This window comes from Staurois parvus, unplaced genomic scaffold (assembly GCF_062004578.1).
Source record: "Staurois parvus isolate SC_StPar_1 unplaced genomic scaffold, SC_StPar_1.0 ptg000096l, whole genome shotgun sequence".
NCBI classification, from domain to species: Eukaryota; Metazoa; Chordata; class Amphibia; order Anura; family Ranidae; genus Staurois; species Staurois parvus.
In genome coordinates this window covers 3,420,321-3,445,225 of record NW_028317892.1, presented here as the reverse complement: position 1 = coordinate 3,445,225, position 24,905 = coordinate 3,420,321, and the positions used below count along the sequence as shown (strand labels likewise).

At 42.4% G+C, this 24,905-nt stretch overlaps 1 protein-coding gene across 4 annotated transcripts in view; it reads right to left on the bottom strand.

The window, feature by feature from the left end:
* GATAD2A (GATA zinc finger domain containing 2A) overlaps positions 1 to 24,905 on the bottom strand; it is a 112,357-nt gene that overhangs the window by 54,504 nt on the left and 32,948 nt on the right. The window contains exon 1 of one of the 4 annotated variants that reach the window (XM_089670830.1): positions 41 to 59. The exons of the other annotated variants lie outside the window; for them this stretch is intronic. The gene's annotated coding sequence lies outside the window, so the exon portion shown is untranslated. Of the gene's footprint in view, positions 1 to 40; positions 60 to 24,905 lie in introns of those variants that run through there. 4 annotated transcript variants of the gene reach the window in all.

Below are 24,905 nucleotides of genomic sequence, written 5' to 3'. Positions count from 1 at the left end.
TGCAACGTTGACGTTTTGTACTCAGTAGGTTAAAACATACCTCACAGACACTTAGTACCAACTGCATCAATTGTCTTCAATGTGATCACAGTGATGCAAGTGAAAAAGGAAAGGTAATAAACCTGCTCTATGTAGTGTGGATAACAAAAGAAACGCAGAGTGAAATGCTCATGTGATCCTCACCAACACATAGTTTAAGTTACCCAGCATCCTCTGTCTTTATACAGGCTGGGCGCAGCGTGTCCAGGAAGTGACAGTGCAGACAGACGGGCCAGGGTGGGTGTGGGGGATGGGCAGAAGCAGGGGGTGGGGTACTAAATGCACCCAGCAGCAGCTGGATTTGGGGGGAGTTTGTTGAAGGTTGACAAGTGACACAAGGGACTGCACTGCTACAATGTGTACCTGGCAGGAGAGGAGTTAAATACCCACCTCCCTCCCCCTGACCTGTCTTAAAAGCAAAATCTTCCCAGGAGTACATAGAAAAGACATTCATCTTACCCTTTACAACAGCTGATTACTCAGAAAAAGGGTTAATGTACCTGAAGCTTGTTTAAAGGCGTTTTAACAAATGGATCTTTTTTTTTTTTTTTAATCTCCATCACCAGAAAAACTTGCCTTAAGAAGAATGTGCTATATTTTGATGTGAATTAAACTGAAGGAAAAAAAAAAAAAAAGTCATGCTGAAACAGGACAAGACAGTTTGTTGTTCCCATCATTATGAAGCCATGTACTAAACCACACACTGTACTCTTTCAAACTATACCACAGTATTAAGGGACAGTTCACACCACAAAAATGCACACCGGATGCGTTTTTACTTACAGTTCACACCACACTCCGTTCCGGTGCAATTTGCCATGTTCCTGTACAGTTCTGTGTAGAAAGTGAAGCATGTTCTACTTTTTTTTTTTCCTGCACCGGAAACTGATTGGAATTGACTACCCTGGCGTGAACTAGGGCCATTGGAATACATGGAAAACATGGTGCATGCATTTTTGATGCAAAAACATGCACTGGACTGCAGCTGGTATGAACTAGCCCTCAAGAGTTTTTATTTATTTTTTTTTGGAAATCATACTTATCTAGGTGGATGCAGCATTGAGCAGATGCTGCGTCTGTCTGTCTCCCCCCCCTGGCTCAAAGACTGAGAACTGAGCAATCAAACATCGAGGATAGTTCAGTTCTCAGTGCTCTGTGAGCAGAGAGCTGGTGATGATCAGTCACCAATCTCTACTCTGCCCCCTAGTGGAAGAAGTGGAGGATCAGAGAAGACAGGATTAAACATCTATTTTACACAATGCAGAGAATTACCTTCTCAAATTCCACAAGCATGATAACAAGTATGCTTTACTGCATATACAGATGGATTTTACCGTTGTGGTTTAGTAACACATTAAAGTTGTGATCTTTCTCCATTCTGAACCGGCTTATGACAACAGCGAACTTTAGCCCGCAGTCGTTAGAAAACGGGTGACAGGAGTGCCGAATGCAAGAGTCAAAAAAAAAAAAAAAAAATATATATATATATATATATATAAATAAATCAGTAGCTATCAGCACTAACTGCTGACTTAAAAATTGGTTGACCAGTCCAAGGAATCCAGCACGTGCTCCCTGCAGCAAAGTCTTCTCAGCGCTGCGGTTCCCTGATGCCCCCATCTTGGAATCGGGAGAGGACTGTGACTTCCTGATGAATTAGATGGCTCACCACTGCACATAGGCTGTTAAAATATTATTGTACAAGTTTTGTATAGTACCAATAGTTTTAAGCATCCCAGTCATGATGGCCAAACCTTTTTCTAAAATTTGGATAGTATGAGAAAGGTTTAGAATCAGGAGGGTTTCTACTTATGTTGGAAAATACCTTCTACCTCCACTCTGGTAAAAAAAAAAAAAATGCCCGCCCCTCTCCCCCAAGGATGAATAAAAGGAGGAAATAGGTCATAGGTGTCAAACAAGGCCTGTAGGCCGAATCTGACCCTCCAGGCCATTTCATCTGGCCCTTGCACCTCTCCTTCAGGTACCCCCTTGTCTTTGGCCCCACCTGGTCTCAGCAATCGATAGAGAGAACATTTTATATGCAGCCACTGATCGAGAAGTTTTCCAACATTCCTGTTCGACAGATATCAATCGAGCTGTCAAACAGGGATGACCTACATTTGCCAGTACCTGCTGAACAGGCCAAAATTTCGATCCATGTATGGCCAGCTTTAAGGGAGATCTCTAATCAAGCCCCAGGACAGCCATAAAACATCAAAGGGGTACTAACATATCCCTGCATTGTCCAAAACTAAAAAAATATAATACACAAAGTCAAGATGAAATGCTATCGTGACAAATACAGTCATGGCCAAAAATATTTGCATCCATGCATTTCTGTCAGGTTGATGCATCACTTCACTCAGAAAATAGTTGCAATTACAAATGTTTAGACATTCTCACTTGTATTTCTTTTGTTTGTGTTGGTATGAAGCAAAACAGTGGAGAAACAAAAAGCTAAATCTGACATTTCACACAACACTCTAAAAATGGACTGGACAAAGTTATTGCCATTTTTTTCAAACTTGTAAGAAGTAACTGCATTCCATGTTTGCGATGCTCCTGTAATTTGTAATTAAAACTCACCTGTATCAATTAACAGGTGCTGACAATATAGAAATTACATCCAGTTAAAATGGTGAAAAATTGACTCAACCTTTCTGCTACGTGTCTCTGTGTGCCACATGGAGCATGGAGAAGAGAAAGAGCAACAAAGAATTGTCAGATGATTTGAGTACAAAAATTGTGGAAAACATGGACAATCTCAAGTTTACAAGTCCCATCTCCAGAGATCTTAATGTTCCTGTGTTCACTGTGCACAACATTGTCAAGACGTTTACAGCCTATGGCACTGTAGCTAATCTCCCTGGACATGGGTGAAAGAAAAAAAAAAAAGCAAAAAAGCACCCAGATCTCAATTCCATAGAGCACCTGTGGAGAAATCTCAAAAAAGCAGTTGGGAAAAGGAACCCATCCAATCTGAGAGACCTGGAGCAGTAAGTGGGGGGGGGAAAAAAAAAAAAAAAGTTGTCCTAAATTCCAATAGAGAGGTGTAAAAAAAACTAATTGGTGGCTACAGGAAGCGCGATTGATTTGTTATTTTTTCCAAGGAGTGTGCTACCAAATATTAAATTGAGGGTGCCAATTTTGTCCAGTCTAATTGGGGGGGGGGTTTGCACGGAACGTGCCAGATTTGGCCTTTTGTCCGCTATTTTGTGTCATACCAATGCAAACAAAAGAAAAACAGGAGAATGCCGAAACATTTGTAATTGCAACAATTTTTCTGGGTGAAGTAGTGCATTATCTGACAGAAATGCAGGGGTGCCAATATTTTTGGCCATGACTGTATGCGACATGGCAGCTCCCATCAGGTATTCAGAATACTATTACAAACAAGAAAAGTTTACCGGACTTTTTAAATTAATAGACAGGTTTTTAATAGTTTATACATATTTTGTCTTGTATTTCATTTCAATTACTACTAGGCTATTCCTAATTTATCTTGAAGTTTTAGGAAATTACTCTGAAGAATCTCAAACATTTACTTCCTTGAATTCTGTGACACAATCACCATGTCTTGTCAATAAGAACTGCTGCGTTGCAGCATTCACAGAGTCTGCCTTCTGACGTACAAAAGGTGCTGAGAGGAGGAGTTTCAGAAGGTGGAGTTAGTACAGGAATCACTGTTTGCAGGCAACAAGGTACCATGGGATATGTAGTTCTTAGACGTTGAAAATAAACAGCAGAGGAGAAGCTGCAAAGAATTCAGCAAATACAGGAAATTGTGGAAAGATGACCAGCAGAGAGGCAGAACTCACAACATGAAGGACACAAAATGAACCACTTCTGTAAGACCTGAAAGCTGTGGGAAGACAAAAATTCTCTAATATATAACGTTACGATCAACATTTGTGCTCAGACCTTAGAGCTGACGACAGACAAGAGATACCACTTATATTAGACAAAACAGATGAACATCCAAAGAGCTTGAAATTCAGATAACATTCAATACACAGCAACATTTTATATTAAAAAGTGATTCTATTACAAATCTACTTCATGAGAGAGCAGTGCAGTAGTCATACCCAACACAAAACATCCATTTCTAAAGTCTTAAAAATGCTAACTGCCTGGCAATCAAGTTTTCCCACTAGGCTGAAATACTGTTAATCCCTTACCTGAAACAACTGAGGGCAGGTTAACCTGCAAGTGTTCTACATCAATGGATTAAAGTGAGAAAGACACACATTCTCAGGGATGTTTCATCCCTATCGCCCGACGCCCGGGACATGTAGTTCCGGGCGTTGGGCAAGAGGTTTCTTTCCCACAATTAGCCCTGCAATGGGTAAACAGAAGGGTCTAGAGAGGCAGATAACCCCCCTCCCACCACCATCTGTGGGCCGTCCCATCTAGGGACAGTGGATCTCGGCTCCATCTGCTCAGCTGGGGGCCAGAGGAAGAACAGGACTAATGTTTGTCAGACACAGCGGTCTAATCCTTGTGCAGCAGTCCCCAACCTTCACTTCTACACTTCGGGCGCCGGCTGAGTAATCCTTGTGCTGCAGCTCAAGGCAATTCCATACCCCGGCAGAGTGGTATAGCAGTGAATGGACAGTCAAGATTAATTAAATTGTCTGAATTGCTGCAAAAGGGTTAGTGGAGGTCAGGAACCACTGCATAAACCTTCAACAGTGCAGAGAACTACAAGAGGTATGCACTTGAGCCCAGGGGTTAAATAGTCCTGTACCTTCCCCTGGCTTTTGTAATTGCAGCAGACAAGAGGTTACTCAGCAGTAGTCCTGTTCCTGTCCCCAGTTCCCTGCTGATTGCACAGAAAATACTGGAATAGCTGAACAGCCTTAGGACACATTTACACATGGTTCCCCCTGAAGAGCAATCCACATTCAGATTGCTCTTCACAGGGCACTTGACAGGCAGTGAGGAGGTGTTCTGTCACCTCCTCACCACTTGTTTAATCCCCACAACAGCACAGCCAACTGCATGCATTTGCACATGAGTGCTGGAAGCCCCCATTCACTTGAATGGGCTATTTTAATGTTCTACTGGCACCGGCTACCGCCCTACTGGCACTCCCTCCTTGGAGAATCCAAAAGGTGTCCCGGCTATTTTACAGCTTTAAAGTGCGTACAAAAAAAAAAAAAAATCCCCTTTGCCACTAAAGTAGTCAAGTTTGGCTTGAATAAAAGGTGACAACCCTAGTCCTGTCCCACCCAATCAACCAGCTGGCGCTTCTGCTGGCTGACCATAGAGGCCAAAACCACTGTCTACCTCTAATATTGGAAACCGGAACTGATGGGCATGCATCACTTCCGGTTTCCCCGGATGTAAACGGCGACATTTTTAAAAATGGAAAGCATTTGATCACACCAATTTTGTTGTGATCAAATGCTTTTAAGGCAAAGAAGGGATTTGGGGGTCTTTTTGGCCACAGATATCTCCATAAAGAGTGCCTGTCACTGTCTATTGCTGTCACAAGGGATGTTTACTTGCCGTGTGACAGCAATAAAAGTGAAAAAAAAATGAAAGCGACAGTATGTGTGTGTGTGAGATATATATATATATATATACACATATACATACATACATATATACATACACACACACTCTAAGCACCCCCATTCTAATACACAAAGTCGAATGAACAAGTTGGTTCTGCGTGCACGCAAACAGTGATGGGACATACATGTATCACCGCAAAAGTCAGATGGCCAGTAATTCTAGTACAAGACCCCCTGTGTAAATCCAAAATGGTAACCTGTAAAGGCTTTTAGTGGCACCTATGGATAGTAAAATTTACATTGTTTGTTGTCGCTGCACGGCCTTGTGCCATTTTAAAGTGAAACATATTTAGTATCTATTTACTCGGTGTAATCATCATCCTATATTTTACCAAAAACATTGGGTTGTGTATTGTGTTTTTTTGCATTAAAAATCAAAAGTGTAGTAAAATGAAAAAAAAAAATTGCATTGAAAAACTGCTGCGCAAATATCTAGTGACATAACAATTGCAACACTCACCAATTTAGTCTCTAGGGCCTTCACTTTAAAAAAAATAAATATAGATATTGTTTGTGGGTTCTAAGACATTTTCCAGCAAAAATTTAAAAACATTAGAATTTAAGTTGTCATAAAGCCACAGACATGCCTAAAAGCACGTCTGCCATAAAAAAAAAAAAAAAATTCTGGCAATTTTTTTTTTTTAATCAGAAAAAGTGGATTGACATAAAGGGACAAGTTGACTGGGATCCCGATTTAGTTCCTTGGACAAGTAGTTTTTAAAAAAAAAAAAAAAAATTTCACACCCCTACATTCTAGAACTTTAATAGCACTGACGTGCACACCCGCAAGTACTACACAAACAAATGCTCAGACCTTGCTCATATCCATGTTGCCTGGTTCCCCTTAAACTACCAATCTCCGAGCTGCTCATTTACATCCTGCAACCAAAATCCTGCACAGTTAGCCCCCATAAAGCTGCAAAGGTTAAATACCCACACTGCAAAGGTTTAATGCTTGTCAACCACTTGCCCTCCAGAGGATTTTTCCTGACCAAGCCATTCTTTGTGATACGGCACTGCGTTACTTTAACTTACAATTGTGCAGTAATGCAGCACCACACTCAAATTACAGTTATGTTCTTTTTTTCCCCCTATAAAATGGAGCTTTCTTTCGGTGGTATTTGATTGTCTGCGCGTTTATTTTTTGCGCTATAAACAAAAAAGACTGACAATTTTGAGGGAAAAAAAATATTTTTGACTTTTTGCTATTAAACATGTTCAGTATAAAAATAAAAAAAATCTAAATTTAGTCATAAATTTAGGCCAAAATGTACTCTGCTACATGTCTTTGCTAAAGAAAAATTTGGATTGCTGTTAGTTGAGGAGAGTATAGTTATGGTTCACGTCTAAGGAGTAGAGGATTAAAGAGTAGTACTTGTCCTTTTTCTGGTTCCAGCAGACTTCCTCTATCCAAGCAACTGGTCCAGCGCTGTTGCCGCTCTAAAGCGCTGTAAGCTACGGTTTCAGGTGTGCCACCTACACATACAATGCAGGGTCAATAGCCCTACATTGTAAGCAATGATGCTGAGGCACTGCCGACCAGCCAGAGAGCCAGGAAGAAGACAGTGCCAATGCCAGCTGGAATTTGATGCACAGCAAATACAGCCTTGCAGCGTAGAGGAACCCCAATACCAGATTTCAGCTCAAGTTCACAAAAAACATTTAAACACAAGGTTCAAGTGCAGTTAAAGGCCAATAAAAGGCTGCTTAACCACTTGATAACTGGGCTATAGCCGAAATGACTGCTACAGCATGATCGTCTTGTTCCGGGAGGGTGTCATATGGCGTACTCCAGAACTGCACATCCCGTGCACCCCCGGTGTGCTCTGTGTCCTGTGGATGACATGGTAAAAGGGCCAATCACAGTGCCCTTTTACCATGCGATCAGCTGTGTCCAATGACACAGCTGATCACAATGCAAATACAGTTGCTGGTTATCGGCTGCACGGTCCTCATGCTGTCACAGCGTGAGGATAGCTGGTAATCGGCAACTATATTTACACACCAGGACATCACTGCAGCGCCGCATATTAGTGCCAGAGAAAAACGGTTTGCAAAATTTTATAACCAAAACTAAGAAAAAAAAATGTTTTAGTTTGTTTAGCAAAAAATTAAAAACCCAGCGGCGATTAAATACCAAACAGCTCTATGTGTCAAAAAAAAAAAAATAATAATTTTTGGGTACAGTGTTGCATAACTGTGCAATAGTCATTCAAATTGCAACAGCACTGAGAGCTGAAAACTGGCCTGGGCAGGAAGGGGGTGAAAGTGCCTGGTAGGCAAGTTGCTTCCCCCATCCTCCTACCTATGCTGCACAGCATTTATAATAGACAACAGTGTAAAGACCTGTTTTTTATTCAGTTTGGGTAGAGTCATGGGATGCAAAAGTGGCTTCCCTGTGTCAGTGAGCAGGGCAAAGGAAGCCTACAGAAGCACAGCTCCATGAATTCAGCTCTATTGTCCAGCACTCAGGGGAGCCGTTGCTTCTAGATCACTGAGAAGAAAAAAAAAAAAAACATTACTCTCTTTTATCAGCAGCATACAGCATAGGTAGGAGGGGGGAAGCATTTTATTAGCCTTGCCTACCACTTTATGTATCTTTTAGTCATGGGAATAATTTTCAAATACTGTGAAACAAAAAAAAAATCTAAAATATTCTTTTTTTAGCTATTTCAGGTTTGTGAATTTGACATTTCTGCAATACCTGTTTCAAAAAATGTGCCTAAAGCTTGCCATACACTGATTGAAATTCGGCCAGTTCAGCAAGGATCAGGTGACAGTCAGTGTGTGGCCATCTCTACTTAAAAGATAAATTCACCTTTCATAACAAGTTACTCCCATATTCAGGGTGTAGCATGTTATGAAAGAAACGGCCCCCCCTCCCACGCTTTGACAGCTAGCAGGGGATCTTTTACCCACCCTAGCTGTCAAACTTTTTTTAAAAACTGCAGCCAAGCAGGGCTTCGTCTGCCCAGCCACATAGCTCATTCACAGTCCTTTGGGAATGAGAAAACTACAAGTCCCCGACAGCCTTAGCAGCTGTCTGCTTATAGTACTCAATGAACTACCACGGCGCTGTGGTGCACTGTGGTAGTTCATTGAGTCTTCCTGTCAGAGTGCTTCAGCTTGACTAAATGGGATGTACAGGCAAGCAGATATAGACAGGTTTGCAAAAAAAAAAAAAACTGCATTTATTAGTTTTGTCAAAAGGTGACTTTATCCTTTAACAGAATGTTGAAAATTCTTTGTCCTATAATCTGCACAATTCAATTAGTCCTTAAAGTGAAACTTTTAGGTGAAAAAAAAAAGAAAATTGCAAACAGGATTTTTAAAACGCAGAAAAAGGACAAACTAGGTCTCTTCTTGCATTAAAGTTCTTTACCTACCTGTATGCCTTATACACCAAGGTGCACACACGCAGCTCAGTGTAGTTTCAAAGATGATGATATGAATGAACTCCCATGTGTGTGTCATCTCAGCCCAGACAATGGTCAAAGATCGGTACCTGGAAGCAGACCTGCTGAAGAGGTCAGCGGCTGACAGGGAGCTGTGGGAGCACAGCAGCACTGAAGTGAAGGTTAGTAGAGTCAAACTTTAGGATATAAATGTACTAGATTTTTTTTTCCCATTCAGCCTGCAAGCTAAATGAAAAATTGTAAACAGATTCCTCCATCCATGTGCGGGCAGCTGTCAAGAATACCCAAACAGTGAATGCAGCTGATTGGATATACATGCTGTTTGGCCAACAATTTTCCACCTGGCTCCTTCAATTTTTCGGTGATGACAGGAGAGTGCTGTCAGAGCCATCGAATTTTGGCCAGTTCATCAGGAACTGAGCCAAAATTCAAACAGAGTTTGGTCAGATTTATTTGCTGTGGACTGCAATGCCCACTTCAAAAGAAGGCCAACTGGTAAGAAACAAAAAGGAGATTTTAAATCAAAGGGTTTCCTTAAAAATATGAAAATCAATGTCAGCACTGATTTCCTTTGTTCTCAAAAACACATTCCAAGGAAATTTTTTATTTACTCTTATTTCATTACATACCTATCTTATATAGTTTGCAGATTACATTCACTTATTTCCTAAGTTCTCCTTTACCATTACAAGTGACGTTCACTGCCTAAAGTCTCTATAAAAGAAAAATAAGCTCTTCACAAGCTTTAAGATGTCCTAACACTGCTGGAATTTCAACTAATTCCTGTGCACCTTTGTGCCAAACATCTTTTGATCAAAAAGGAGTCAGGTGGAAATTAAGTCGGACAAATAGAGGCAGCATCCCATGCAGCCCGTGCGGGTATTTTGACTGCAGCTGGCTGTAATACCATAGCTGGTCCTGCAGATTAGTCCATCTGCACTGTATAGCATATATGGAGGAATCTGTTCTAGTTTTTACATGTTTAAATCCACCAGTGAATGGCCAGGTTAAAGCTCTGTATGCACCAGCCCACCCCTCTCCTTCCTACACATATAAACATAGTATAGCAGTACACATCACCTACCAAAACAATATCACCAATGTGCATTCTACCTCCTCTCTGGCACTTTCCACTGGACAAGTCCTTTCGCTGCCACAGCCATTTTTTTGCACGCGTTTAAAAAAATGATTTTAGGCCTGAAAATTACAGAAAACCCTCAAACATTATATATTTTCTGAAAGCAGAAACCCTAGAGAATAAAATAGTGGTAGTTCCAATTTTTTCGGTCACACGATATTACCGCAACGATCAAGTAAAAACAAAAGTTCATTTTAAGGCAAGCAAACACAATAAATTATCCAAATTTTGGTAAAAAATAACAAAAAGAGTAAATAGATACCCAACATGTCAAACCTTAAAATTTGTGTGCACCCGTGAAATGGAGACAAACTCCAGTACCCTATATTTTCTATAAGCGACACTTCAACAGCCCCGTATAAAATTCATCAGTTTACCGTTATGGAGGAGCTACAATTATTGCTCTCACTCTGGCGTACACAGCGACACACAACAATGTGTAATGCAATCGACTGCATGTGTAGGCGCTCCCACGAGCGCATTTACATGTGTAGGTGGAGTGGGGGGGGGGGGGCGTTAATTTTTTGGGTTTTTTTTGCTTAAACTTTTTTTCACCCAAATCACATAGGGAACAAAATTCCCCCATGTAATGATTTTTTTGGTTTTTTTAATGAGACACGCAGGGACTAAAAGACCCTGCATGTCTCCTCTAAATATATTGCAACGCAGATCGCATTGCAATACATTCCTTCCCGGCTTAGTTAGCATGACGTCATTGACGCTTTCTGGGTCAATTCACCATGTCTGTCCCGGGCTCCCAGATGGGCAAGCAGAGTCCAAAATACAGTTACCGGGGGAGTGTGGAAGCAACAGGCAGGAGTCAGCTTGTCAATTTTACACACAAATCAGGTGGCTGCAGCCATAGGATGGTGTGTGAAACCCCTCACTGTCAGATCTGTACGACGTACGGACTTGTCAGCAAAAGGGTTAAAGGATAAGTTCACCTTCGGGAACATGTTCCACCCGAAAAAAAAAAATGGGAAGAATATGTTTCCGCTCCTATAGCAGCTCACCGATCCAAGCCCTCTGTGCAACAGCAATATGGGAAGAAGTTCCCCGTACCAGCTGTCACTTTTTGAAAAAGTGCGGCCGCATCATTCAGAGAATTCTGTGAATGAATCAACTACAAGTACCGACATCCTTTGCAATATCAGCTTGTATTTCTTAATGAACTACCAGGGCACTGTTGAGTGCTCTGGTAGTTCGCTTCTGTGCACAGGCAGACAGTCTGCAGGAGTCCTGCTGACTGCTGGTGCAATGCTTTCCAGACTCAAAAAAAGGGTAAATGACCATTTTTTTAACCTGCAAAATACATGTGCATTATTTATTTATTTTAAGGTGAACTTATCCTTTCAAGATTATGCCTTCCTCCAACATGGCATCACAACCTGAGGCAAACGACACCTTACCACCTCTTACCGGAATGGCTCGGTGCATCCTACAAAAGAATCAGGTTTCTTTTTGAATTTCACGTAGCTATGCATGGTTTTGCTCATACAACATTCAGGTTTGTCATGGTTTACTTTATTTTACCATCTGCTATGGCAAATGGGAGTTTTAGACAGCACGTCGGCAACCCTCACCACTTTGGTTCAGGCACTTTTTCCTGCCAGGTCCGTACCTCTGTCCAGACCGGAGGCTGGATGAAAAGCTTTGCAGGCACCTGCGCAATGCAATTAGTGGTTACAATGCTCTGCTTGCCTCATTTTAAATATTTAATGCACTTTTTTATTCCATCAGTGTTGTTGCATTTACTAAATTTTTCCAAAAGATGGCATATGCCTTTAAATGATCTAAACCCAAGAACACAACTCACCCCCTCAGTCTCCGCCCGAATCACAAGCCTACTGAATGACAGACTGGATGTCGCTCCACTTCCTTAAACTGAACCTCTCCAAAACGGAGCTCCTCGTCTTCCCCCCAGCCTGCACACCACCCCCCATTGACTTCTCCATCACGTCCAACAATGCCACCATCAGGCCCACCCACAAGCCAGAGTACTTTGTGTCATTCTGGACTCCAACCTATCCTTCCAGCCCCAAGTCCAATCACTAAAACTCTTGCAGACTCCACCTCCGCAACATCGCCAAAATCTGCACGTTCCTAACCCCGGAAACCACTAAACAGCTCATCCACTCCCTCATCATATCACAACTCGACTACTGCAACTCCCTCTTCACTGGCCTGCCTCGCCGCTGGCTATCCCCGCTTCAGTCGATCCTGAATACGGCTGCCAGACTCATCCACCTCACCAACTGCTCCGTTTCCACCACCCCCCTCTGCCAATCCCTCCACTGGCTCCCGATTGCCCAACGGACCAAATTCAAACTGCTAACACTGACGTACAAAGCCGTCCACCATACTACCCCAAACTACATCACTGACCTAATATCCAAGTACCGCCCAGCACGCACACTCCGCTCCTGACAAGACCTCCTCTCTAGTTCCCTGGTCTCCTCCTCCCATGCCCGCCTCCAGGACTTCTCCAGGGTGTCACCCATCCTCTGGAACTCCCGACCCCAATCCATCAGACTATCACCTACTCTCCTCTCCTTTAGGCGCACCCTGAAAACCCACCTCTTCAAAGAAGCCTACCCCAACCCCTGCTAATTGCCGACCTCCTCCACTCCACTCTTCCTACCACTCCATCCCCCACAGCCATTCCCTCCTGTACCAATATCCCCTCCCTCCTAGATTGTAAGCTCGAAAGAGCAGGACCCTCGAACCCCTCGTGTATCACATTGTATTGTTTTGTACTGTCGCATGTACTGTCTCCCATTGTAATGTACAGCGCTGAGCAAACTGTTGGCGCTTTATACTGTATAATAATAATAATATCATGCAGCTTACCAGTCTTTGGATATTGCAGCTACATTAGTTTTTACTCCTTTATTCTCTCCTAGTGATCCTACTAGTTAGTTAACACTTGTTCTCGCAGGTTGATAAAGCTCAATGTACTGCAACCATGAAAGAGCAGCACTGCCAATCTAGGCTGCTCAGTCCTGATTTGGACTACAGAACACATCCCCTCTCCTCATCTCCACAACATAATGGGAGATGAACTGGATAGAGCCAACAACACTACTTGGTTTTCAATGTAGCAGCACTAATTTAACATATATAATACTTTCAATTGGGAAAGGAAAATTGCACAAAATGCAGAGGCCTTGTAAGCACAGATTTTTCATACTGAACAGCTAGACAAATTACACAAAGTAGTTTTGACAGAGCAATTCATTGTCCATGCTCAACAAATCCCATGCCACCTTACTAGACAGTGAGTCAACCTCAACACCCCTTGTCCAGTGTTCAATCAGGGAGCAAACCAAGGAAGCACTAATACCAAACCATGAAGTAGCAGAGTGGTGTTAAAGACTAGGAGAGGTACATATCAACCCAGGTAACTAAAATTACAAATCCTTTGAGAGATAAAGCAATAAACATATGAGTGTAAACTGTTTAGCCATTTACCAGGAGTTCCGGAAAATATAAAAAATCCACACACAACACAAGACTAATTCCAGAAGTCAACATTAAAAGACAACCTGTCAGTTGTATAGAAAATGCCATTTCTTACTTTTTTCTGAAAATGCAAGTTGCCTGCCTGGCATTTTAAATGATTGGTTTCAGTATTTCCCCAAGTTCCTGACCCACACACCTATGCAAACCAAGAGGTGACTCCATTCGGACGTCATTAATCCAAATGCCTATCCTAGGTCAGCGACTCCTCAAAGTGAAGTAAAAAACACTCAGGCAACTAGCATTTATAGAGGTGATCCATAATGGCAGCCTCTGCATACGTTTGTGCTCAAAAAAGTCTGTATACCCTGGCAGAAAGAACTGTCAAAAGGCCTGCGTAACAAAAGGTAGTGGAACTTTAAACGATGGAAAATGATATAGGAAGTTATCCAAAGCTTCAAACAATGCCAGTCATTACTGTTAAATCACTTAAGAGTAAATTTTGGGGATCTCGACACCAAGCCCAGAAGAATTGTTAAAGAAAAACCCACAGGTAACCTCAGGAGAAATACAGGCTGCTCCGGAATAAGGCAGTGTGGTTGTTTTGAAGGAGCACAATACGACAAAATTTGCACAAAAATGAGCTGCATGGTCAAGTTGCCAGTAAGAAGCCTTTACTGTGCCAACACCACAAAAAAGCCCCATGAGGCATGTCAAGGTGTTGTCGGACATATTGTAACCAGGCATTTGTGTGGCACTGGTGCAGTAAATGCTTCTTTCTGGCGACTCAACCATGTACCTCATTTTTGTTCAAGTATCGTCGTACTGTCCTCCTTCAGAACCACCACGTCTTTTTCAGCGCAGCCTATATTTCTCCTGAGTTTACCTGTGGGTTTCTCTTTGTATCCCAACAATTCTTCTGGCAGTTGTAGCTGCAATCTTTCTTGCTCTACTTGTACTTAGCTTGGTATCAAGAGATCCCTGAATTTTCTACTTCTTAAGTCACTGGACAGTACTGCCTGGCATATTCAAGGCTTTGGATATGTTTTTTCATCCTTTTCTATCTTTATAATGATCCATTACCTTGTTAGCAGGCCTTTTGACAGTTCTCTTCTGCTCCCCGTGGCTCAGTGTCAAGCCTGCTCAGTGCATCCATGTGAAAGGCTAACATACTCACTGACTATTTACATACAGGACGGAAATGGCAATTTAAAAAGCCACAGATGTGGGAAAATAACCTTTAATTGCTATTTTAACCCATGTGTGTCACCTTGTGTATCTGTACAAAGGACAGACACTCCAGGGTATGTAAACTTTTGATCAGGGCTATTTGGGTGATTTGTTAGGAGTTAAAAAGGACCTAAAACAACTGTGTGATAATAAATATGGCTTCATATGATCAATATCCTTCAATAAAAGGAGAGTTTTTTTGCACGACCAGTCATTTTTTTCAATATGTATGCCACAATTTCACAATTTCTGCCAGGACGTGCAAACTTAAGCACAATTGTACCTTTCAGTACAGGTTCAATCTTTTTTTTAACCAGTCGTCCTCTGAGCAGTTTGAAGTGCAAAAATGCCCAGTTGGGCAGTGTTTTTGCCACCCAACCACTCCCCCTTAAGCTGCAATAAACAGCAGACAGGTGTGTTTAAATACCACAGTCATGCTGCTTCGCTCCAAGCCACTGCAAAGTTTACCTAACATGTAGCAATGGTGGACAGCAAGACCGCTGGAAGCTACACACTCTAGCAAAAGCGCTGCATATGCCAAACAACCGCGCGATGCACGCAGGTGTGCTGCCTTCGTCCGCAAAGACGGGGTTAAAACCGGCGGTGGATGCGTCATATTGCTTCCTCAGCGCCTATCAGCCTCTGCAGTGTATCCAAACATGGATAGGGCTTCAGAGGAAAGGGATATTTAGACACGTCATTTTGGTAATTTAATACTGTTAGGGTAGATTTAGATAACACATGCACCCTTTTTGCAGCTTTACTCAAATTTAATCCATACATAGAGATACGGATAAGTCTTGCTTATCTCCTTGTGCCTTGGTGGGAACCTCCACATTCGTATCGCCAAAATTTTTTCAGCGATGTAAGAACTGATCCTCTGCTCTCCAACTATATTCTCCAGAACTAGCCAAAACAGCAGGTTCCAAAATACAAAAAAAAAAAAAAAAAAAAAAAAAAAAAAGGTTGTGTCCATCACTGGCAACATGTCAGCTTCCCTGCCATACAGTTTCCCGTGCTGTCCCTGGTATCAACACATTGGCTGAGCAAAAACAAGAAAAAGCCTGAACTCCTGAAAGGCATGCCCATTTTAGGTATATACAGCCCTGGCCAAATGTTTTGTGAGTTACACAAATATTCATTTACCTGCAAGGAAACTTGTGCAGTCATTGCTTTGCACAAAAAGGGTCACAGGCAAGGATATTGCTTCTACTAAGATTAGACGTAAATCAACCATTTGTCAGATCATCAAGGAAAGAGGGTCAATTGTTGTGAAGGCTTTGGGGCACCCAAGAAAATCCAGCAAGCAGCAGGACTGTCTCCTAATGCGGATTCAGCTGCAGGATCGAGGCACCACCAGTGCAGAGCTTGCTCAGGAATGGCAGCAGGCAGGTGCATCTGCACACAGCAAGGCGAAGACTTTTGGAGGATGGCCTGGTGACAAGGACAGCAAAGAAGTCACTTCTCTCCAGCAAAAAAAACATCAGGGACAGACTGATATTCTGAAAAAAATGTACAGGAATTGAACTGCTGAGGACTGGGTAAAGTCATTATCTCTCATGAATTCCCTTTCCGATTGTTTGGAGCATCTGAAGAAAACCTTGTCCGAAGAAGAAAAGGTGAGCGCTACCATCAGTCCTGTATCATGCCAATAGTAAAGCATCCTGAGACCAGTCAAGTGTGGGGTTTCTTCTAAGCCAAGGGAATGTGATCACTTACAATTTTGAATAAGAACACAGCCATGATGAATGGTACAATAACCATCCTCCGACAGCAACTTCTCCCATTGAGAACAATGCCTTTTCCAGCATGATGGAGTACCTTGCCATATGGCAAAAGTGATAACCAAGTGGCTTGGGGAACAAAACATCGAAATTTTGGGTCCATGGCCAGGACACTGTCCAGACCTTAATCCCATTTAGAACTTGTAGTCAATCCTCAAGAGGTGGGTGAATAAAAAACCCCACAAATTCTGACAAACTCCAAGCATTGATTATGCAAGAATGTGGCCCAGAATTGATTGACAGCATGCCAGGGAAAATGAATTACTTAATGTAATTATCAATAAAAGCCTTTGACACTCTGAAATCCTTTAAGTATACTTCAGTATACCACGCTAACATCTGACAAAAAGATCCGTGTTCTTCAGGACATTGCTTGGTTCCACTGACTCTTTTTAGAGGAAGCGAACGTCTATTTGGTTGTTCTTCAGTTAATTCAGTCTCTGAACTTTCCATGCAGTACTTAATATACTAGGTCGGTACCCATATGCAGTAGCTCAGAGCTACAGAGCCTTTGATAGCTTGAAGCCCAGGTTCCTATATAAGTGGTTGGGAACAAGAGGTAAGATGTAAAAGAAAGCACTGGATAAAGCTTTTGAGAGTCCGTTTTATAAACCTACAGATCCCGCAAACAGATATGCCCAAATATATAATATGCAATATGATAGCCTGCACAACAACTGCTGCTGTATAGACAAAAATATTAGATACCTAGTTTTCAAGGTATAGACAGGTTACCCAGAAAGTAGATTAACTATTCCAACCTATGCAATTTCTCCTATAAACACAGCTACATACAGGGGCGGACTGACCATTCAAGCACTGCCCGAGGGCCCGGGGTCAGTAGGGGGCCCCATGAGATGCCCCTGGTACCTTTCATTGGCTTTTACATAAGCTTTTTTGGGTGTGGACGAGGACACAGGGGCCCCATGATCCCCTATTGCCCTGGGGCCCCATGAGTTGTCAGTCCGCCCTGGCCACATACCTAGCCTTGCCTCAATGCAGGGTCCTGAGCTATTCTCAGCTTTAATAGTCTGCTGCACACTTCCAACTGGCAAACGTTCATCATTACGCAGCCTCTTTCTTTCTCTGCAGCCTGGATGTCAAGTACATATTACTAAAGTTTTCAGCACTACAGGTGTGAGGTTATGATTCCAGGGGGTTCCAGCAAGTTGCTGAGCAGCAAAACTCCCATTCATGACAACTTTTGATCTTATTTAAGTGTCTAGCACCATGCAGACAACCCTGCAATAGAGAACTGCAAACAGCTAGAAGTCAAGAATACAACTTTTTCAGACCAATTTAATGTGCAGCCAATTGCAGAGTGCACAACTAAATCAATCTGAGCAAGTCTTGAAAAACCTGGGCCTCCTGTGTACAGATGTTTATCAGCTTCAAAGCCCTCAAGCAAAAAAGACCCTGATGCTTTCCTGTACCAGGCCAACCGCTAGTGTCATGTACGCAGCTATACTCGTGTAAACGACATCTCTGTTGCATCAGCATTTAACGGTGTTATTTTCCCAAATGCGAAAGTGGAAGTGCGCTGCATACATGGGTAAATGTTAACGCAGAAAAAAAAAAAAAATCAGTGTTTACAGGTGTCTGAACCCATACAATTCACATGTACAGGCAGCTGCACACATTACCAGAAGCACCCCTGGCATGGGAAATGTCCATGTGCATGAGGCCCAAGATTTCCCAGATTTCCCAACAGCAGTCATGTAAGGCTTGCTAGAAGAACAGGGGGTAACCAGGGAAGGCTGTAAAGGGGGTTGTAAAGCACAGGCTTGCATTAAAGAGCCCCGGTCTGTTCTCACAGAACAGTTTTCAGCAAGGGGAGAGGTAGTATTACTCACTACTGTGATAGCACATTACATCTACCCTGTTCAACCACTGCAGCCTCCTTCAGTCTCTTCTGCATTTGACACTTCGAAAGGTGCTGAATGCTTGTGTCCCCCAAAGCATGCTGAAACGTGGAAAAAAAAATCCTCTGGGAATTTAGAGAGAAAAAAGAAGAATTCAGGACTCTATGATGGGGTAAGGGCAAACAAGTACTAAACAGGTTAACAGAAAGAGGCTTAAACAGAGTCACCTGCAGACTCTTACACCTGAAGCTGGCATCAGATGGGGCCCAAACATCCCATCTGGTAAAGCTTAGCTAATATGTGAATAGAAGACCAGGTGGCAGTATTTTAAATCTAAGAAACAGATGCTAGATGCTGAAAGCCATTGAAACACTAAACTGATCTTAGGGGAGTATGCCTTGACAGGAAAAGGTAGAACTGTGTGTTTAAGGGCTTGTTCACACCATGGTGACTGAGTATTTCTGCATACCACTGCACATGTATGGTGTGAAAAGGGCACAAAGAACAACCGTTTTCTATGTGCCCTGTTCACACCATACATGTGCAAAGGCTTGCAAGAAAAACACAAAAAGACACAGCTCAACAGGCTTGATATTAACAAGCCTCCAAAACATAGGCTAGACTGATGAGCTGCCAAATGCACCTGGAGATAGTGGAACAAGAAGCAGGTTGTCCCTTACAGGGACCTTCAGGAATGACAAAAAAAAAAAAAAAAACACTCTGTTAAAGCGGAGTTCAAGCTGGAAACAAAAAAAAAAAAAATCTGCTGCCGACTTTTAAAATACAGCCACTTACCTGTCCCTCGGTCCAGCGGTGTCCTCACCACCTCTGGTTTCACCGGCCGTCGGCATCTTTAGTGTGGGCACCCGGCTGTGACAGCTTGCGGCTTCACAGCCAGATGTCAACTGCGCATGCGCGAGAAGCGCTGCGCTTTGTGAATGGCCCCGTAGTCTTCTAGGACCTGTCACGTGTCCCAGAAGACTACGGGGAGGGACGGAGGACAACTTCCGCTTCCAATCGTCTAGGCAATCGCAGTGGAAGCAGGTACCTGTCAAATTCAGGTACCTGCTCCTCAAAAGGTGCCAATCCTTAATGGGGAGCAGGGGACAAAGCATTAAAGCGGAACTTCCCCTTTTGGGTGGAACTCCGCTTTAAGGAAAGAGGCTTTAGGACTCAACACAAATGTGTCTGTGAAGCACAAGTTTTTTTTAATACTGGTTAAATCTGCCAGCTCAGACTCAACTTGCAGAAGTGGTGGTCACAAGGAAGGTAACCTTGCGAGTAGGGGCTTGTGTACACATGTGACAAGAGCTGCTGTTCATCAGAAAAGCATCAAATCACTTTTCAGAGGTGTTTGAAAGGTAGTGAGAGGTCACCTCCTCACCGCCTGTTTTAATCCACTAAATGCAGCACTACCACTCTGCAACTGTGTGTATTGCAGGCAGTGGTGGGGGAGTTACAGCACAGCCCTTTTCACAATAATGGGTCACATTGAGTGGCCGCCAAATACAACAAGGGGATTAATACCTGCCACAGCCACGAAGCTAAGTATCCGGTTGCAGCATGTGTTTTTACCACCCCCCAACCGCAAATGTAAATGAGCCGTAAGAGTAGAAAAGGGTTTGCTTGTCTCAAATTAGAGAAAACACCTGTTCTAGAAAACTAGAAAAATAAAAAATAAAGTATGATGAGAGCAGGAGGGGCTATACTAGGCCATCTCGCAGCTTTGTTTGCCAGTGTATAATCTCCTCAAGGAAGAAGCATAATTCAACGTACCAGATTTACATCATCCCATGTTCCTTAATGTATGAATAGGAATAAAGCATTTGTATCTTTATTACAAAAGTAACTTTTCACCAACTACATTATTTATGCTAACACTAATCTTAGCAAACGCTTCCTTGCATCCATTGCTAGATATAGAGCATACCCTAGCAAAAATGATATACTTGTCAAGGGAAATTTCTCAAAAATTCTAGTTGGCTTTGTTCTGCAAAGGAGCCAGCGTTAACATGTTGGCATTAGTCACGAAAATTCAAACCTTCAGAAAGTTATTCTATTAAAAGCATCATCAGGCTGCTGGAGTTGCCTCCATCAGTAAAGCAAATGGGTCCAGCACATCTTAACCCCTTCGCACCGACATCACACAAATATGAAGCCTCACAGAACTAGGCTTTTTTCTGAAAAGGCTGCATATTTGCTTACCTGTCTTTGTGCTGGGAGCGTGCCGCACAGCACGCTCCCAGCACAAAGACCGGGGGTGTCACTGAGAGCTCCGGGTTCCTAACAATTGGGATCTGGGACTCCCGATTCCAGGTCACATGATCGCTGTGACAGCCTCTGATTGGCTATCACAGTGATCAGTCACTCTATAGCCCACCCCCCCACTCCCTTTTTTTTTCTCTATGAATGGAAGAGGGAGATATATTGTATCTCTCCAAATCCTGGCATAGAGAAAAAAAAGTTTGTTTAAAAATCATTAAAAAAAAAAAAAAATCAAAAAGACAAATTACATAGATCAATGTTTGATCTAGTTCCGTGCCAGGGTATTTGGGTCAAGGTCAGGATTTTTTTTAAAATTGGCATCAGTGTCAGTTAGCGTCAGTGTGTTTTAGGTTAAAAAAAAAAAAAGACACAAAATGCGTTCTATGTACCTGTAGTACAGCACAGGAACAATAGAGCGCATTTTGTGTTTTTTTTAATTATCAAAGGAAAACTGGCCCAAAACCGGTAAACAAAAATCTTTTTTTTTTTAATTTTTTTATTTAACGGTTTCTTGTTACTACCATAACATACCACCAAAGAACAACCCAAAATAAATTTTCCAGCACTTGATGATCGCAGCAATACCATATATGTGTATGTTATTTGTTGATTTGTTCCTGGGCTGTACTACAGGTTGTTCTTTGGTGGTATGTTATGGTAGTAACAAGAAACTTTAAAAAAAAAAAAAAGATTTTTGTTTACCGTTTTGGGCCAGTTTTCCTTTGAAGATAAAAAAAAAAAAAATATCAGGAGATATCCATTACCATTTACCACCAAATGAAAGCCCAATTTGGCCTGAAAAAAATCAAGGTATAATTCTCCTGGATGTACAAATTTGTTGTGATAATATGTACGGTTTTATTAACACGTCAACGTTGCAAAATTGTGCTCAGGCATTCGTTTTACCCTTAGGTGTGAAAGGGTTACAAAAAGGGAAAAATCCCTCAGGTAAGCAACTGGACCAGAACACTTTTATACCAGGACCTAGTCACTCAAATATGGAGTTAAAACTACACCACTTCCCTTGGCTTTTCCCACATTCCTTTTTTTTTTTTGTAGAAGCACAAAAACAGACAAGTGATATAACTATTGTCTGTATTGGAAGAGCATCCCATGACAACACCACCTGTTTCACAAGTATGACTTTCTCACAACACCCACACCTTGTGTGTTCAAGCTGGAGAATAGTGATCATGCTATATTTAACTATTCTTATTTCATGTTCCCTTTCACAGCGAGGAAATTAAAGTACACACATTTCAGTCCATGCTCAGAAATCTATATTCATGACTGTTCTGATATGACCCCATCCTCTAGAAATTCTAAAAGTAAAAATGGTGGCCCAAAATGTCTGAATGTACGGTAATGCCTACCATAGTATGCCTCAATTTCATCCTTTAGAAACAATATACACCTGTGCACATAACTGAAGGCGTGACTAAGTATGTATGCAGAAGCAGGGACATATTTACCACAAGGCATTTGCCTAGGGCGGCATTTCTCAGAGGGGCAGCAGTGTCCCCCCGAAAGAAGGGATGGAAGAAGGGTCACATGTGGCATGGGGACCAAGTGAGAGTGTCTCTTCATCCGGGGGATGGCCAGAGCTGTGAAGATGTCTCTCTCTCGCCGTGGGGGGGTAGGTATTAGTGGAAGGCTCTCTCAGGGGGTTGGGCAGGGGTGTTGTTGGTCAGCTGGTCAATGTCAGGCTCTCTACGTGGGGTGCGCCTGATTTTTGTGTTGCCTAGGGCAGCACAAAACCTAAATACACTACTGCGCAGAAACACCATGTTAGTATTTCATGGATAGACCCCACTGTAAAAAAAAAAAAAAAAAAAAACCCACACACACTTATTTCTGATTATTGTCATCAGCTAACAAGGAAACCCTTTTAGTTCTAAACACTGCACAAGGCCACATACAGTGCTCTCTATAGTGGTGACTGTGTTGCTTACTTGAAAGTTGTACACCAACCACTTGGTCTGCAGTGCAATCACTGTGTGGAAAATGGTCTTCACAATAAGCATTGAAGTGACCAAAAACTTCAATAAACGACAGTTAAAAAAAAAAAAAAAAAAACCCACCACACTGAAGTTAAATGGGAAACATTCACTGATTAATTGGTAAACCAACAAACTTGACAAAAACAGAAAAAAGTAAGAAAGGAAAAAACAGGAGCACAATAGTACCTCAAAAATGGCAAAGTCATTGTTGATCTCTCCACCTGAAGATGCTAGTTGCCCAATTAAACTAACTGTTGGCTTAAAGGAGAAGTATAGACAAAGCTCTTTTAGCTATACTTCTATGGAACACAGGAGTGCAGTTTGCTGAGAAAGTTTCACTGGAGTGCAGAACAGCCAGCAGGCTGAAGCCCACCATCAGCATTACAGAGTCAGTCCAGGACCGGCAGCTGGCTCAGCTTCTCATTGGGCCACTGGGAACCTAAGCCAGCAACTCCCATCCCCTCCACACCCAAATGCTCCAGTAAGCACTGGAGGAGAAAGGCTTGGAGGAGCAAGTCTGAGAACTGAGCGATCAGCGGTTTATGAAGCAGCAGGGGAAAGATGCCGCATCAGATCGAGGATGCATCCACCTGGGCAAGTGTGTAGGTTTGTTTTTTTTTTTCTCCAAGCCCATAGATCCATTAACTACCAAAGTTCTTCCCTAAACCACCCATATAGATCAGGTACTTACACCTGGGTGCTCAGCCTGTGCCACTCCAGCTGTCGCAGAACTACAAGTCCCATCATGCCTCTGCTTTTTGGGAGTCATGCTTTTAACAGCCAGCCTTGCAATGCATTATGGCACTCGTAGTTCCACAACAGCTTGAGGGCCACAGGCTAAGCACCCATTGCTTACGCATACAGGCAGTTAGGCTTGTACAACATAAAAAGCCTGGCTTTTCTGAGTGACTAGGAGGCACATATACAGCACACAGCCTGCTGCCAGCAGCCTGCAAAAAAAAAAAAGTGGCATTTTTGTTTCTACAAGCAGTGGGAAGGGACATCCCCTCCCTCCTGCTGCCTTCCACAGTTTTCTTGGGCTCTCCTACCCCAGAGGGGAATCCGAGAATGCAGCCGGCAGATCCACTGACTTCCTATAGAGCTGATCAGAGACCAGAATGACTCCAATCTCCTCTATAGTCTAAGAAATCGAAAGCTACGAGCATTTAATCACTTTAGTTATGCAGGATATAAACAGCGCCATTTGTAAATTGGGAAAGCATCTGATCACACTGATCTTGGTGAGATCATATGATGTAAGGGCAGAGGAGATATCTAGAGTCTAATAGGCCCCAACTTTCTCAAAAAAGAATTACTGTCAACGAGGGATGCACCGAAATTTCGGTGGCCGAAACGTTTCGGCCAAAATAACTCCTTTCGGCCGTGATGGAAAAAAAGGACCAATACAGGTGCCTAAAAAATCCCACCCCTCGTCGCCGCCCCTCGGTAGTTCTCAGCCGTACCTGAGAAACCATCAAATGATCCCAGTGCTGGGCACAGAAATAAGTGAAGGAAAGATGGCCCCACTCATCTCTATGCCCTTGGAGAACCAGAGCGTTGCCACTTCCATTTCCGGACTTTTTTTTTTTTTTAAAGCACTAGATCAATGTTATTTTTCTCCACTGCTTTACATTGCAGAGGAAAGATGTGGGGTCTTATTGACCCCATATCTCTCCATAAAGAGGACTATTTTTATCACAAGGGATGCATGCATTTCTTGTGATAAGAATAAAAGTGATTAAAATGTTTTCTTTAAAAAGGGACAGTGCAAAAAAAAAAAAAAAAAAAAAAAAAAAAAACAATTAAATACATTTTAAAAATAAAAAGTTTGTACGTAGTGGTGACCGCATACGTAGGTCATGCCCACATATGTAAATGGTGTTCAAACTACACATGTGACGTATCGCCACGAGCGTCAAGAGCAAGAGAAATAATTCTAGCACTAGACCTCCTCTGTAACGTTACACTGCTAACCTGCAGACATTTTTAAAGCATCACCCATGGAGATTTCTAAGTACTGCCATTCCACAAGCGTGCGCAATTTTAAAGCGTGACATGTTGGGTATCTACTCACTGTAACATCCTCTTTCATATTATACAAAAATTTGTGTGTGTATATATATATATATATAT